The sequence below is a fragment of the Eptesicus fuscus genome, chromosome 14 (assembly GCF_027574615.1).
Source record: "Eptesicus fuscus isolate TK198812 chromosome 14, DD_ASM_mEF_20220401, whole genome shotgun sequence".
Classification (NCBI taxonomy): domain Eukaryota; kingdom Metazoa; phylum Chordata; class Mammalia; order Chiroptera; family Vespertilionidae; genus Eptesicus; species Eptesicus fuscus.
Window position 1 is genome coordinate 71,990,322 of NC_072486.1, and position 13,079 is coordinate 72,003,400.

Sequence of the window (13,079 nt, forward strand, 5' to 3'; positions counted from 1 at the left end):
CAAGTCCCCCACTGGGGACTGAGCCCACAACCAGGGCATGTGCCCTTGACCGGAATCAAACCTGGGACCTTTCAGTTCACAGGCCGACGATTTATCCACTGAACCAAACCGGCTAGGGCTAAATAATCTTTTTTTTTTTTTCCCCAAATCAAAACAAACAAAAAAATGCATCCTGTGAAGTAAAGTGACTTTGACTGTATTCCACAAATGCTTTTGGAAAGCCTGTAGTGTTCTAAGAAAGGGAAAAAGTAAACAAGACAGAATTCTGCTCCAACTTTAAAGGGGCTTCTTAGATCTAAATTGTTACTAAAACTGACAAATTGAAGCCCAAAGGGAATTACCAGCATCTATGTCTCATTTATTCTGGATTCTCCGTGGCCCTGCAAAACCCACAGTCACTACCTCAGTCTTATTTAGCTCCCTTTTTTTTTTCTTCACCCCACCTCAAGCCTGCATTCCTAGTTTCATGACTGAAAACAAAACCTTCTCAGGAGATAATTATAAATAGTCACAAAAATGCCCTGCTGGGAGAAGAAAAATACTTCCATCAGGAAACTTTATAAACATCTGTCCTATCACCAGCTCCTCTACCACTAGTTCTTTAGAAGTTAATGCCCTTATAAACCCTGTGTGTTTTATGTATCTCATATAAGTGCCACAGTTACACTGCATTTTGTTTTGGTGTATTAAAAGCATTAATTATTTTTGTTGTTGCTGTTAATCCTGACTTGAGGATATTTTTCCATTGATTTTTATAGAGAGTGGAAGGAAGAGGGAGAGACAGAGAGAAACATCAATGTGAGAGAGACACACATCGATTGGTTGCCTCCTGCACGCACCCCGACCAGGGCTGGGGAAACTGCAACCAAGGTGCATGCCCTTGACCACAATTGAACCCAGAACGCTTCAGTCTGTGGGTCTACGCTCTATCCACTAAGCCAAACCGGCTAGGGCAAAAGCATTCATTCTTAAAATGTAAAATAAAACACAAATTTTCAAATTCTTTTTTTTGGCAAATTTTCCTTAAAAAAAATTAAAAGCCTCCAAAATGGAAGTATCTCAGTCTTCTAGTCTTCTATTTTTCCAGAGGACCTCACCAACTCCTCACTAATCTTAGAGGCCAGGCCTAGGCCTGTGAGGACCAGGAGCAGATTATCACAACCCTCCACCCCAGCCAATGCCCTCCCCCAACACAAAGCAGGAGCTCTCTACTCCTCATGCCCCTCTGGTACACTGGGTACTGGTCTTGTTTCCTGACAGATTACCTGCATGCCCTCAACAGAAACCGTGAGCCTTTTTGCACGAGCCTAGTGCTTGACACTGGTGGGAACCCGGCAACAGACAGTTCCCTGGAGAAGAGCCAGGCAGGGTGGAACACCCAGTCCCATGCTGCAGGCTCATCCGCCAAGTTCAGAGCCAGCCACCAGCTGTGATTGCACTGCTGTGTTTTTCAAGTCTCAATATGGTCATGATTCTAATTGTCTTTAGGAATTCTTTTTGTTAATAACTTTTTGTTTATCAAATAATAAAGCTAATGACTCCTGAAAATTATTTGTCTGGTCCAGAACAGAATGTGTTCTTATATTTTGCTTGCTTTAAGAAAGTGAAGATATATTTTTAATGGTGCAAAATAAATTTAGATTTAAGTATCTGAGGGGGAAAATGTAGACCTCTATTCAATCACCTGAATGTGTTCTCACACAAACCCATACAAATTCGAGGCTTATAACAAATAATCTCAATAGTTCAAGAAAAAAAAATGGACTATATTTCTGGAATCTGTTTCTATATTCACTTATAATTAAATTTAAAATATACTTTCATTTGGCAGTGTAGGAAAACAGACTTAGATTACCTCGTTTTAAAATTTATTGTCTATCAGACAGCATGGCATAGGGAATTAGAGTTCCTCTACTGGGAACTGAGGTTCCCTCATTTGTAAAATGGAGGAGACAAGAATTTTTTATTACATAGGGCTATTGTGAGAATTAAATGAGTTGATATAAGTAAAAAAATTAAATTATCTGACATAGGATAAATGTTCAATAAATGGTGTGGGTGCGTGGGTGGTGTGCATGCGTAAGCATGGGCACATGGGCCCATGCTTCAAATTAGTGGTTCACTGAATGCTGATCTGGTTCTTCCAAGATATTTTTTACAATAAAGAATGAAATATGTAGGGAATTATCTTTTACTCTTTTTTTTAAATGCACATCTTCTGAACCACTTTTATTTTTGTTCACTTCCTTCAAAAGTAAGGGAAAATAAAACTTAACAATAAGAAAACAAATAACCCAATTTAAAAAAAAAGCCAAATGTATGAATAAAGCTAATGACTCCTGAACATTATTTTTCTGACCCAAAACAGAATAGGGAAAAACAGCCTATTTGATTCTTATATTTTGCTCGTTTTAAGAAAGTGAAGATACACTACAGAAGATATACAGATGGCAAATAAGCATATGAAAAGATGCTCATCATGACTAGTCATTAGGGAATTGCAAATGAAAACAACAGTGAAATACCACTGCTCACTCTTTAGAATGACTAAAATCTAAAACTCTGATAATACCGATCACTGCTGAGGATTGCTGGTTAGACATGCAAAGTGGTACAGCCACTTTGGAATACACTAATTTTATTCATAATTGCCAAAACCTGCAAGTAAATAAGATATACTTCAATAAGTGAATGAATAAGCAAACTGTGGTACATCTATATGATGGACTACCATTCAGCAATAAAATAAAAAAAAAAGTGAAGTATCAAGTCACAAAAAGACATGGATAAATCTTAAATGCCCATTGTTAGTGAAAGATGCCAATACAAAAAAATATATATACTGTATTATTTCAATTATATGTAACTATATAGAGATGGTAAACAGATCAGTAGTTGCCAGAAGTTTGAGGCAAGGAGAAGGGTTAAATAGGTGTAGCACAAGGAATATTTTTAGGTTAGTGAAACTATTCAATATGATACATGACACTATGCATTTGTCAAAACCTATAGAACTTTGCAGCACAAAAAATGAACCTTAACATATGTGAATTTTTAAGAAAGATCATGGATGGTCGAGGGGACTCCAAGATGGAATGCAGAGTGACAAGAGTCTGGTCACTGCAGGTATTATAATGTCTGAAACAACGTCACTGAACGGAATGTGTGTGTGTGTGTGTGTGTGTGTGTGTGTGTGTGTGTTTCTGTACCAAGTAACTTAGGAAATGAGTGAAGTCTGTAAAACTAAAGATATAAGCACTCCTCTCATTGATAAAGTTGTACCCCATAGGTGTACAGGTTAATAATTCTGTAACCACTATACATATATAACTAGAAATGAAAAATTAAAGATTGCGGATGGTGGAAATCAGGAGACAAATTTCTCACTGTTGGGTTGGGAAGTTACAGATAAGCAAGGAGAAGAGGTTAGAATGATCTATGTCAGTCGTTCTCAACCTTTCTAATGCCGCGACCATTTAATACAGTTCCTCATGTTGTGGTGACTCCCAACCATAAAATTTTTTTCGTTGCTACTTCAGAACTGTAATTTTGCTACTGTTAATGAATCGTAATTTTATGGTTGGGGGTCACCACAACATGAGGAACTGTATTAAAGGGTCGCAGCATTAGAAAGGTTGAGAACCACTGATCTATGTGATCATGTATTAGAATTAGAGACACCATATGAACTCATGTTTAGCTTAATAAAAGTATAGTTTCATATAGAAGTATTTATAGACATGTGTATATATGTTATTATCCATGCATATATATTCTTGCTGTCAGCTGAGAGGGCCTAAAAGCAATGACATCTTAATAGCAACCAACACACCCTAGAACTAAGATCTTGGTTTCTAACACCATTCTTCAATAAAAGGAATCAGGATTCCTTTTAGGGCTGGGGCAGGAAATATACAAAATATATAAGATGATCCTGTAGTATTTTGTAGTGCCAGAAAGTAAGAAAGTGCTAAATTATATACATACACACATACATACATACATACCACCATGATGGAGTATTTCAAAGGGACACAAGAGTAAGGTGAAAGAACCCTACAATGGCCAAAGTTGGAATATTTTCAGCATAAAATATAACCCAATTAAATTAAAACCCAAGTATCAAATAAATATCCATCAGTCTATACTGACATAAACAATTGAATAAATTAATGGGAAAGAGACAAATTCCCTGTACAGAAGCATTCCAAATAATTTGTGTAAATACTTCATTCTCACAGAGGTAGAGCTCAACTCCCCGCTTCTTAAGTGTGGGCCGTGCACAATGACTTCCTTCAAAAGAGTACAGTACAGAGGGGAGAAAAGAGTACCTTCATAGAGGAGGAACCTGACAAACACTAACTCAGATGATCAAGATAAAAATCAAAAGTAATAGCTCATTTGTTAGTATTTACCTTTGATATTGTGTGATGAAAATGGCATTTTATCTCTGTGATCCTTCTCCCTAAAACCCATAACCCTAGTGTACCCCCCTCTTCAAAACAATCAGGTAAATTCCAGTTAACAGGCATTCTACATAATATCTGAACAGTACTCATCAAAACAGTTGAGGTCATCAAAAATAAGTAAAGTCTTAGAAGCTTATCCAACCAAGAGGAGCCTAAACAGATAGTACTAAATATAATATGCTATCTTAGATAAAAATCTTGGAACTGAAAAAGATCATTAGGTAAAAATGGGGGGCGGGATTTTAATAATTATGAACTTCAGTTAATAATAATGTATCAACATTGATTCATTAATTGTGACAAATGTTCCATACTAATGTAGGACATTAATAACAGGGGAAATTAAATTAGGAGTATATCGGATGTCTCAGTAGAGTCTACAAAATTTTCCTATAAATCTAAAATTATTTTAAAATAAAGTTTTATTTTACTGATCTTTGGCACATTTTCCATGCAACAACAAATTACTAACAATTTAAAACTTTAATGATCTTGAATATTTAATAATAATATCTCATGCCCAATCAGATCCTTTTATTTTATGTTTTAGCATTTTCAAAATTATTACTCAGTAGTTATTTTTCTCAATTAATGATTTCTCTTGCAAGGTGACCATAGGATCTAGGGCTTAGGGCATGAACTGCATAAGTCTGGAAAACTGGCTTCAAATTGGGTGATTCTATGACCTTAAAAACTTTCTATCCCCTGTGGGAAATAAGTCATGTACGAAGCAATAGTCAATGAATATTTCTTTAAATAAATCAAAACAAAAATAAAATTGCTAAATATCTTGATCTCAAGAAAACTCACAAGAAAAATAAAATCTTCATGTTCCCTTGCCAACTCAAGACCATCAAACTGGGCTAAAGCTTTTCAATAATCTGCAGCTGTTACTAACATAAGGAATTCATAAACCATGCTGATATTTCAAGGTAATATTAACTACTCACTATGAGAGTTGTATGACTTAAAAATGAAAATGAATTTGACCACAGAGTGGTGACAAATTTTTATTCCCATTTTATTATATAAAGAACTTGGATTCTAGAAAAATATTAGATTAAAACAGATTTAACTTTAAGGTGGTATTTATTTTCTCTAGAAATATATTTTACTTAAATAATTATAATCTATCTATAAGATCCTTTTCCACTTCTCTACTCACTCTATTCTCTCATTCTTATATATTTAACATCACTGATTTTCAGCTTTAAATTTTATGTAAGATAGCTATGAACTAAAAAAGAGCTCTCACATTTCACTAAAAAACAAAAAATTATTTTGGAAATAACTGAAGTTACCCAGCCATAGGTTTTTACTTCTTTATTGGAAAATGTATAGTTAAACATGTTTTGAAAATAAAATATTTTTTGTGGGCCAATATTTTAAGACATTGAAGCATAAAACATGCATTTTTCCCCCTCACTTGATTGTTCCTGTTTTGTTTTTCAATTTGAGTCACACCCACTGTGTATCCAGGATAAATAAAATGCAGGAAATTAATTAGTACTGAGTTCTTAATGTGCTAAGACTTTTATGTATTTTCCCCCATTTAATGATCTCAATATCCTTATGAGCTAATTATTATTATGCCATTTTACTCTTTAGGAAAATAGGATTCAACTTTAAATACTTACTAGTAGCCCTGCGCACGAATCCGTGCGGCAGTAGCTCTCTGCGGAGCCTGGCTGCTCCGCACCCGCTACCCACAGGCTCTCTGCGGCCCAGAGGTCCATTCGTGCCCCTGCCTGGCCAGAGGCCCATCCGTGGCTGGGAAATGCAAACGACTTCCCTCCCTGTTCTCAGGAACTCCGATGAAGGGGTTCCTTCCTCTTTCTCGGCCAGCTTTCACCCCTGTGCCTCCACCACCAGCCCCTCCTGTCACACTATCCTCCATCACCTCCACCCTCTGGCCGCCCGGACTTGACCTTGCCCGGGAGTCAGGGGGCCATTCGACTCTGCTCAGCTTTCTGGTTCCTTCTCTTCTTACACAAGCATTTTGCGCCCCGGCCTGGCCAGAGGCCCATCTGTGCCTGGGTGCGGAACGCTTGCCTTGTTGCCGCGGCGATGAAGGATTCTGCCAGGCCGCTCATGCTGCCTGCTCTCAGCGGCCACCCCCCACCACCCCGGGACTGGGGGACTCTGGCAGGGCTGAGAGGACTGGGTGCCGCCATCTTGTGGCTATGGGCACCACCATCTTTGTGACTGAGTGATGGTTAATTTGCATATTACCCTTTTATTAGATAGGATAGCCTTACATCTAACACAGGTGATGTTGGATTAGATCTAACTGATCCCAAAACTATTCTTTCACTACATTGGTATGGGGTAAAGTATTACTCAGTAAACTGAAATCATCGAGAATAGAAAATTATAGAATTAGTTTTCTTTATATTTCTAACAAGAAACATTAAACGGAGAAAAAATATTTTTACTGTTAATACCAGTGAAATAATTTGAATTGGAAAATTCAAATAGCTTCTTAAAGCCACACAGATTTTTGGCATTTAGCAAAGGAGACTGTGTGTAGTTGTTCCTTTGAGTCCCAAGAGGTCCATGCTACAGAGCAAAGGGTAAGAAAAGAGAAAATTAAAGAGAAATACCCTCTTCTTACCTTTCCTATACTCAGAAGAAGCCCAGCTGTTGGGGCACCTTCTGTCCAAAAATTCAGGCCAGAGTTCAAACCAATGTCCACTGGCAGAAAATGTAAAGGTTCAATTTGGGGTTTGAAGAGTAACAGAAATTTTCTTGCACCTAATATGGAATTCCCTGTGGTTATCTGTCAATAAGGGCACACACCCAGTTTTGTTTTGTAACATTATACAGAAATACTTTAAGTTGGAGTTTTTAGAAAATAAGACAAATTTTAAATTCTTATTAGGACCTTTGAAATGTTTGGGACTACACTGCATGTTTCACAACTACAGTGAAACAAATAAAACTTTGTGCACAAATAAATGTGTATGTTCATATGACTGTTGGCCATACATGTGTCTACTCAACTGGAAAGTGCTTGTCATTAGGTCTTTTTTCTCTTACTTGGAATTTTCTTTTTTCTTTTTAAAAATCTTTATGGTTGAGAGTATTACAGATGTATCTCTTTTTCCCCCCCATTGCCCACCTCCACCCAGTTCCCACCCCACCCCAGGACTTTACCACCCTATTGTCTGTGGCCACAGGCAATGCATACAAGATCTTTATTTATTCTGTTCCTGCCCCCCTATCCCCTTCCCTCTGAGATTCGTCAGTCTTTTCCATTCCATGCCTCTGATTCTATTTTATTCACCAGTTTATTCTGTTAATTAGATTTCTTATTCATTTATTTTTATTTTTAGACTCAATTATTTATAGACTAGAGGCCTGGTGTGCAGATTTGTGCACAGGTGGGGTCCCTCAGCCTGGCCTGCAGGGACCAGGCTGAAACTGGCTCTTCAATATCCTCCAAGGGGTCCGGGATTGAGAGAGGGCAGTTCTCGGGTGATGCACCCCAGAATTGGGCACCCTCTTCTCTGGTTCTGGGGTGCATCACCCAAGAACCACAGCTGCCAAGTCACTGCAGCTCGGCAGCTCCTGCATTGAGCATCTGCCCCCTGGTGGTCAGTGCGTGTCATAGCTACCAGTCAGACGGTCAAATGATCGGTCTGTCACTTAGGCTTTTATATATAACATATATATATATTTTTTTATTTTTTTTAATCTTTTTCTTTTCTTCTGCTTCTTCCTCTCCTCAAAGAATACCCTTCAACATTTCATGTAATACTGGTTTGGTGGTGATGAAGAACTCCTTTAATTTTTTTTTCTTGTTTGTGATGCTCTTTATTTGATGCCCAATTCTAAATGATAGCTTTGCTGGGTAGAGTAATCTTGGTTGTAGGTCCTTGCTATTCATCACTTTGAATATTTCCTGCCACTCCCTTCTGGCCTGCATAGTTTCTGTTAAGAAATCAGCTGACAGTCGTATGAATGCTCCCTTGTAAGTAGCTACTGTATTTTCCGGCGTATAAGACAACTTTTTAACCCAGGAAAATCTTCTATATGCCCAGTCATCTTATACACCGGAAAATATGGTAACTGCTTTTCTCTTGCTGCTTTTAAAATTCTCTCTTTGCCTTTAGCCCTTGGCATTTTAATTATGATATGTCTTGGTGAGGTCCTCTTTGGGTTCCTCTTGTTGGAACTCTGTGCTTCCTGAGAGTCTATTTCTTTTACCAGTTAGGGAAGTTTTCTGTCATTATTTCTTCAGATAGGTTTTCAATATCTTGCTCTCTCTCATTTCCTCCTGGCACCCCATAATGTGATTATTGGTATGCTTGAAGTTGTCCCAGAGGCTCCTTACACTATCTTCATATTTTTGGAATCTTTTTGCTGTTCTGATTGGGTATTTTTTGCTTCTTCATATTTCAAATCATTTATTTGATTTTCAGAATCCTCTACTCTGCTGTATATTATTCTTTATTTCAGTCAGTGTATGCTTAATTTCAGACTGGTCTTTACCATGTCTTTGGTATTCTCACTAAAATCCTTTAAAGTCTCACTTAGTCCCTGAAGGTTTCATGAAGATTCTTGAGTAACCTTACAACCATGGTGTTAAACTCTGTATCTAGTTGTTTGTTTTCTTCCATTTCTTTCATTTGTGACATGTTTCTTTGTCTCTGCATTTTGGCTGCTTCCCTCTGTTTGTTTCTATGTAGTATGTAGAGCTGCTATGTCTCTGGGAGTGGTAGAGTGGGCTTGTATAGTAGGTGTCCTATAGGGCCCAGTGGTTTAGCCTCCCCAGTCACCTGAGCTGGGCACTCTAGGTGCACCTCTTTGTGAGTCCTTGTAGTTGAGACTTGATTACTGTTGGTGTCACTGGGAGGAATTGACCTCCAGGCCAACTGGCTGTGAGAACCATCTGTGACTACAGAGGGAGACCTGCTGGGCAGGAAACACCACGGAGCGGGATTTGCTTCAGTTGTACTTTGGTGCTCACTGAGTCTGCCCCTTGAGTGTGTCACTTAGGATGTGTAGAGTTGTAATCTAGTATGGTCTGATGCTGACCACCAGGTGCACTGGCGTTGTGTCTCCAGGGAAGTTCAAAGTCAGACATTGCCTGGGGCCACCTAGTAGGAGCTACAGAGAGATCTGCAGATTCTTCCTATTTGCATCGGGTTTGGCATGCCCACACAAGGCCCAGCTGTGAAACAAGGCAGGCTGGTGCTAGCACTAGGTTTTGGGTCTTTTATTGATAGGTTTGGGGCTCCCTGACCCAGCTGAAGCTTGTCTGAGATATTTTAGCAAAATCTAAAGTCTGAGCAAGGACAGGCCATTAAAATGCAAAATCCGCTGCACACAGGTTTGGTGGAGCTATAAACTGGAAGGGGCAGGGTCTCAGGGAATCACCAGGATGGAGCAAACAGAAATGGCTGCCAGTCAACTCTGCGACCGGGGAGGTCCCAGCTCAGGAACAATACCCCCTGTGAGCGCCTCCATTTGGAAGAAAGCTGTCCCCAAGTTCCTACCCCAATGCCAGACAATCCAGCTCCTCTTCATATGTGTCTGGCTCCCCCAGAGCCTTGCCCTGGTGCTGGAGTTCAAAGGAAGTGGGACCTTGGAAGTTAAGTTTGTGTGCTGGCCCTTTAAGAGGAACACCTCTGTGTCACTGAGCCCCAATCCCCACTGGTTTTTATAGACTGAAATTACAGGGACTTCTCTCCCCAGCTATGGGATCCTGGACTGGGGGTCTGGTGTAGGGCTGAGGCCCCTTGCTCCTCATGTGAGGACCTCCACAGAGACAATCTCCCTCCTGATTAAAATAGTGGCACACATAGTTGCTGGTCCAGCCCTCCTACAAGTGTCAGTGTGTTTCTTCTTTACTTCTCTAGGACTTCCATTCAACCATCTTTCAGGTGGTTCTGGATGATGGTTGTTCTGTATTTTAGTTGTAATTCTGATGTGGTTGTGGGAGTGTTTACCTATGCCACTATCTTCCAGAATTTTCTGTCATTAGGTCTTTATGAGAACTATCCTTTCACATATTTTTATATGTGTAAAGTGTCCTCTTTACATTTGTCCTTAGGTTTTGTACTGTCCATGTTTTTGTGTGTTTTTCAGATTTCTTCTGTGGTTGATTTCAAGTTTCATATCATATGGTCAGAGAAGATGCCTGATATGATTTCAATCTCCTTAAATTTACTGAGATTTGTTTTGTGATCTAACATGTGGGCTATCCTAGAAAACATTCCAGATAAGGAAAAAAAAAAAAAAAGAAAACATTCTAAGTGGCCTTGAGAAGAATGTATATTCTGTTGCCTTGGGGTGTAATGCTCTGTAGACATCAATTAAATCCACTTGCTCTAGTGTGTCATTTAGAAGATCTATCCATTTATGTGAATGGGGTGTCAAAATCCCCTACTATAATTGTATTACTGTCAATCTCTCTCTTTATGTCCATCAAGATTTGCTTAACATATTTAGGTGCTCCTGTTGGGTGCATAAATGCTTACAAGGGTAATATCCTCTTGTTGGACTGATGCCATTATCATTATGTAGTGTCCTTCTTTGTCTCTTACTATATCCTTGGTTTTAAAGTCTATTTTAAAGTATTGCTATCCCAGCTTTTTTTTTTTTTCTTTTCATTTGCATGAACTGTTTACTTTTAGTCTATGTGTAACTTTCATTCTGAGATGGGTCTCTTGAAGGCAGCATATACATGGGTCTTATTTTCTTATTCATTCAGCTACTTAATGTGTTTTGCTTGGAGCATTTAAGCCATTCACATTTAAAGTGATTATTGATAGGTATGTATTTATTGCCATTTTATTTCAAAACTATGTTCTTCTGTTCTTTTTTTCTTTTTCTTCTTCCCAGTGTCTAGGTCTTTGATCTGACAAGTGTAAAACAAGTAAAAGTTAAATTATAGGCATTAAATTAAAAGTTAATATTAACTTTCAATCTTATTTCTAAAGAATACTCTGACAAAATAAAAAAAGGAATTAATACATTATATTTACATATAGCACTTTTGGGCATATAATTAAATTTAACTCACTTTAGTGCCTATTTATCAGGAGTCCACCATGTGTCAGGGCCCTAAACACAGAAAGTTGAGGTCCTATGGCTCAGCCCTCAGATGATGCACAGGCCCAGCGACACACTGATAAGACTACAAGAAGACAGTCACTATCCAACATTACCACAACAGATGCCAGACCACATCAACTGAAGTGTACTGTGAGTTAAATGTTTTAGAAATCCTATGATTATCTTACAAACAGCACAATTACTTTGGGGATTATTGTGTGCATGTATGTGTTTTAATCACATTCATTTGTAACATTTGTACATCTAATGTAACATTTGAAATATACCACAATTTTGTAACCCTGGCATTTCTTCAGTTTTTAATATACTAAGGACCTCAATAATGCACATGACCTTGGCCCTTCTGAATATTTGACAGGCTCTGCCAGCTGCAAGGCACTATCAACTCTATGAGAATAAGACTCAGTCCCTGCTGTCAATGAGCCTATTGTCAGCAGAAAAAAAAAATACAAAATTACCTATTACATATGATAGAATAAGATGAGGGCCATTCTAGAAATGCAAAGAACTATGAGATTCAGTGGCACTGAAGATCATTTCCAGTTAAGAATTAGAATATCTTCAAGAGGCGGTGTCATTGAAGATGGATCTTGAAAGACAAGGAGCCATTTGACAGTCAATGATGAATGGGACAGACATGAGCAGAGAGAGGCCTATTTAGGAAGAGCACCATTTGGCTGCCATGTGAAAAGTCGTGGAGGAAGTGAACATGCAAAATCAGATTGGGACCATGCAGTTCAGAACCACAAAAGCAGAGTAAGGAGTCCCTCTCCCACTGCGTTGGCAAAAGAAAATGAGTACGGAGTTTTGAACAAGGAAGTAGCATCCTCAAATGACATTTTAGAAAGATAAAACTGGAATAAACATGCACAGCAGCCTAGAGGAGCAGGAGGAGACGGTATGGGAAATAAGTGAGGAGGTCGTCACATCAATCTTAAGGCTGAAGATTCATCACTGCTTAATCAGAAGAATTTCATTTTTCCTTAGTCCTGAAGCCCCCTTTCTTGTATTCACTGTTTGTTTCCCAAACTATAAGCTTACTTTCCCTTAGAGGGTGATCAGAAGTTCTCTTTTGTTCAGTGTTTTGAAATACTTATTAAGAAGAGGGGCATTCCTCATCAAAAGTAAAACTTTTCTTCCTCATCCAGCTTGGCCTCTTTAAAAGAATCTAGATCTTATCCTGTCATATGCACATAGCCAGGAAATTCAATACCAACTCACAATAACAGGAAGCATTTAGTCTAAGACATCTAAATGACAAACATTAGTGTTTCCAGGTGTTCACTAAAGTTAGTGTTAAGAGTCAATCAAGTCACGGTTTTTTCCCTTGAATAAATGAAGAACAGAATGAGCACTTCTGAGAATGAGATTATTTTTCTAGTTTTTCCATTTGTTGAAGAATCAATTTTTTCAACTGTGCATGATTCCCCAGGCTATTTCAGTAAGTGGTTTAAACTTAAGAACATGACTTTGTGATAATAACTAACACTTATAAAGCACTCACTATGAGCCAGTCATGTTCTTAAC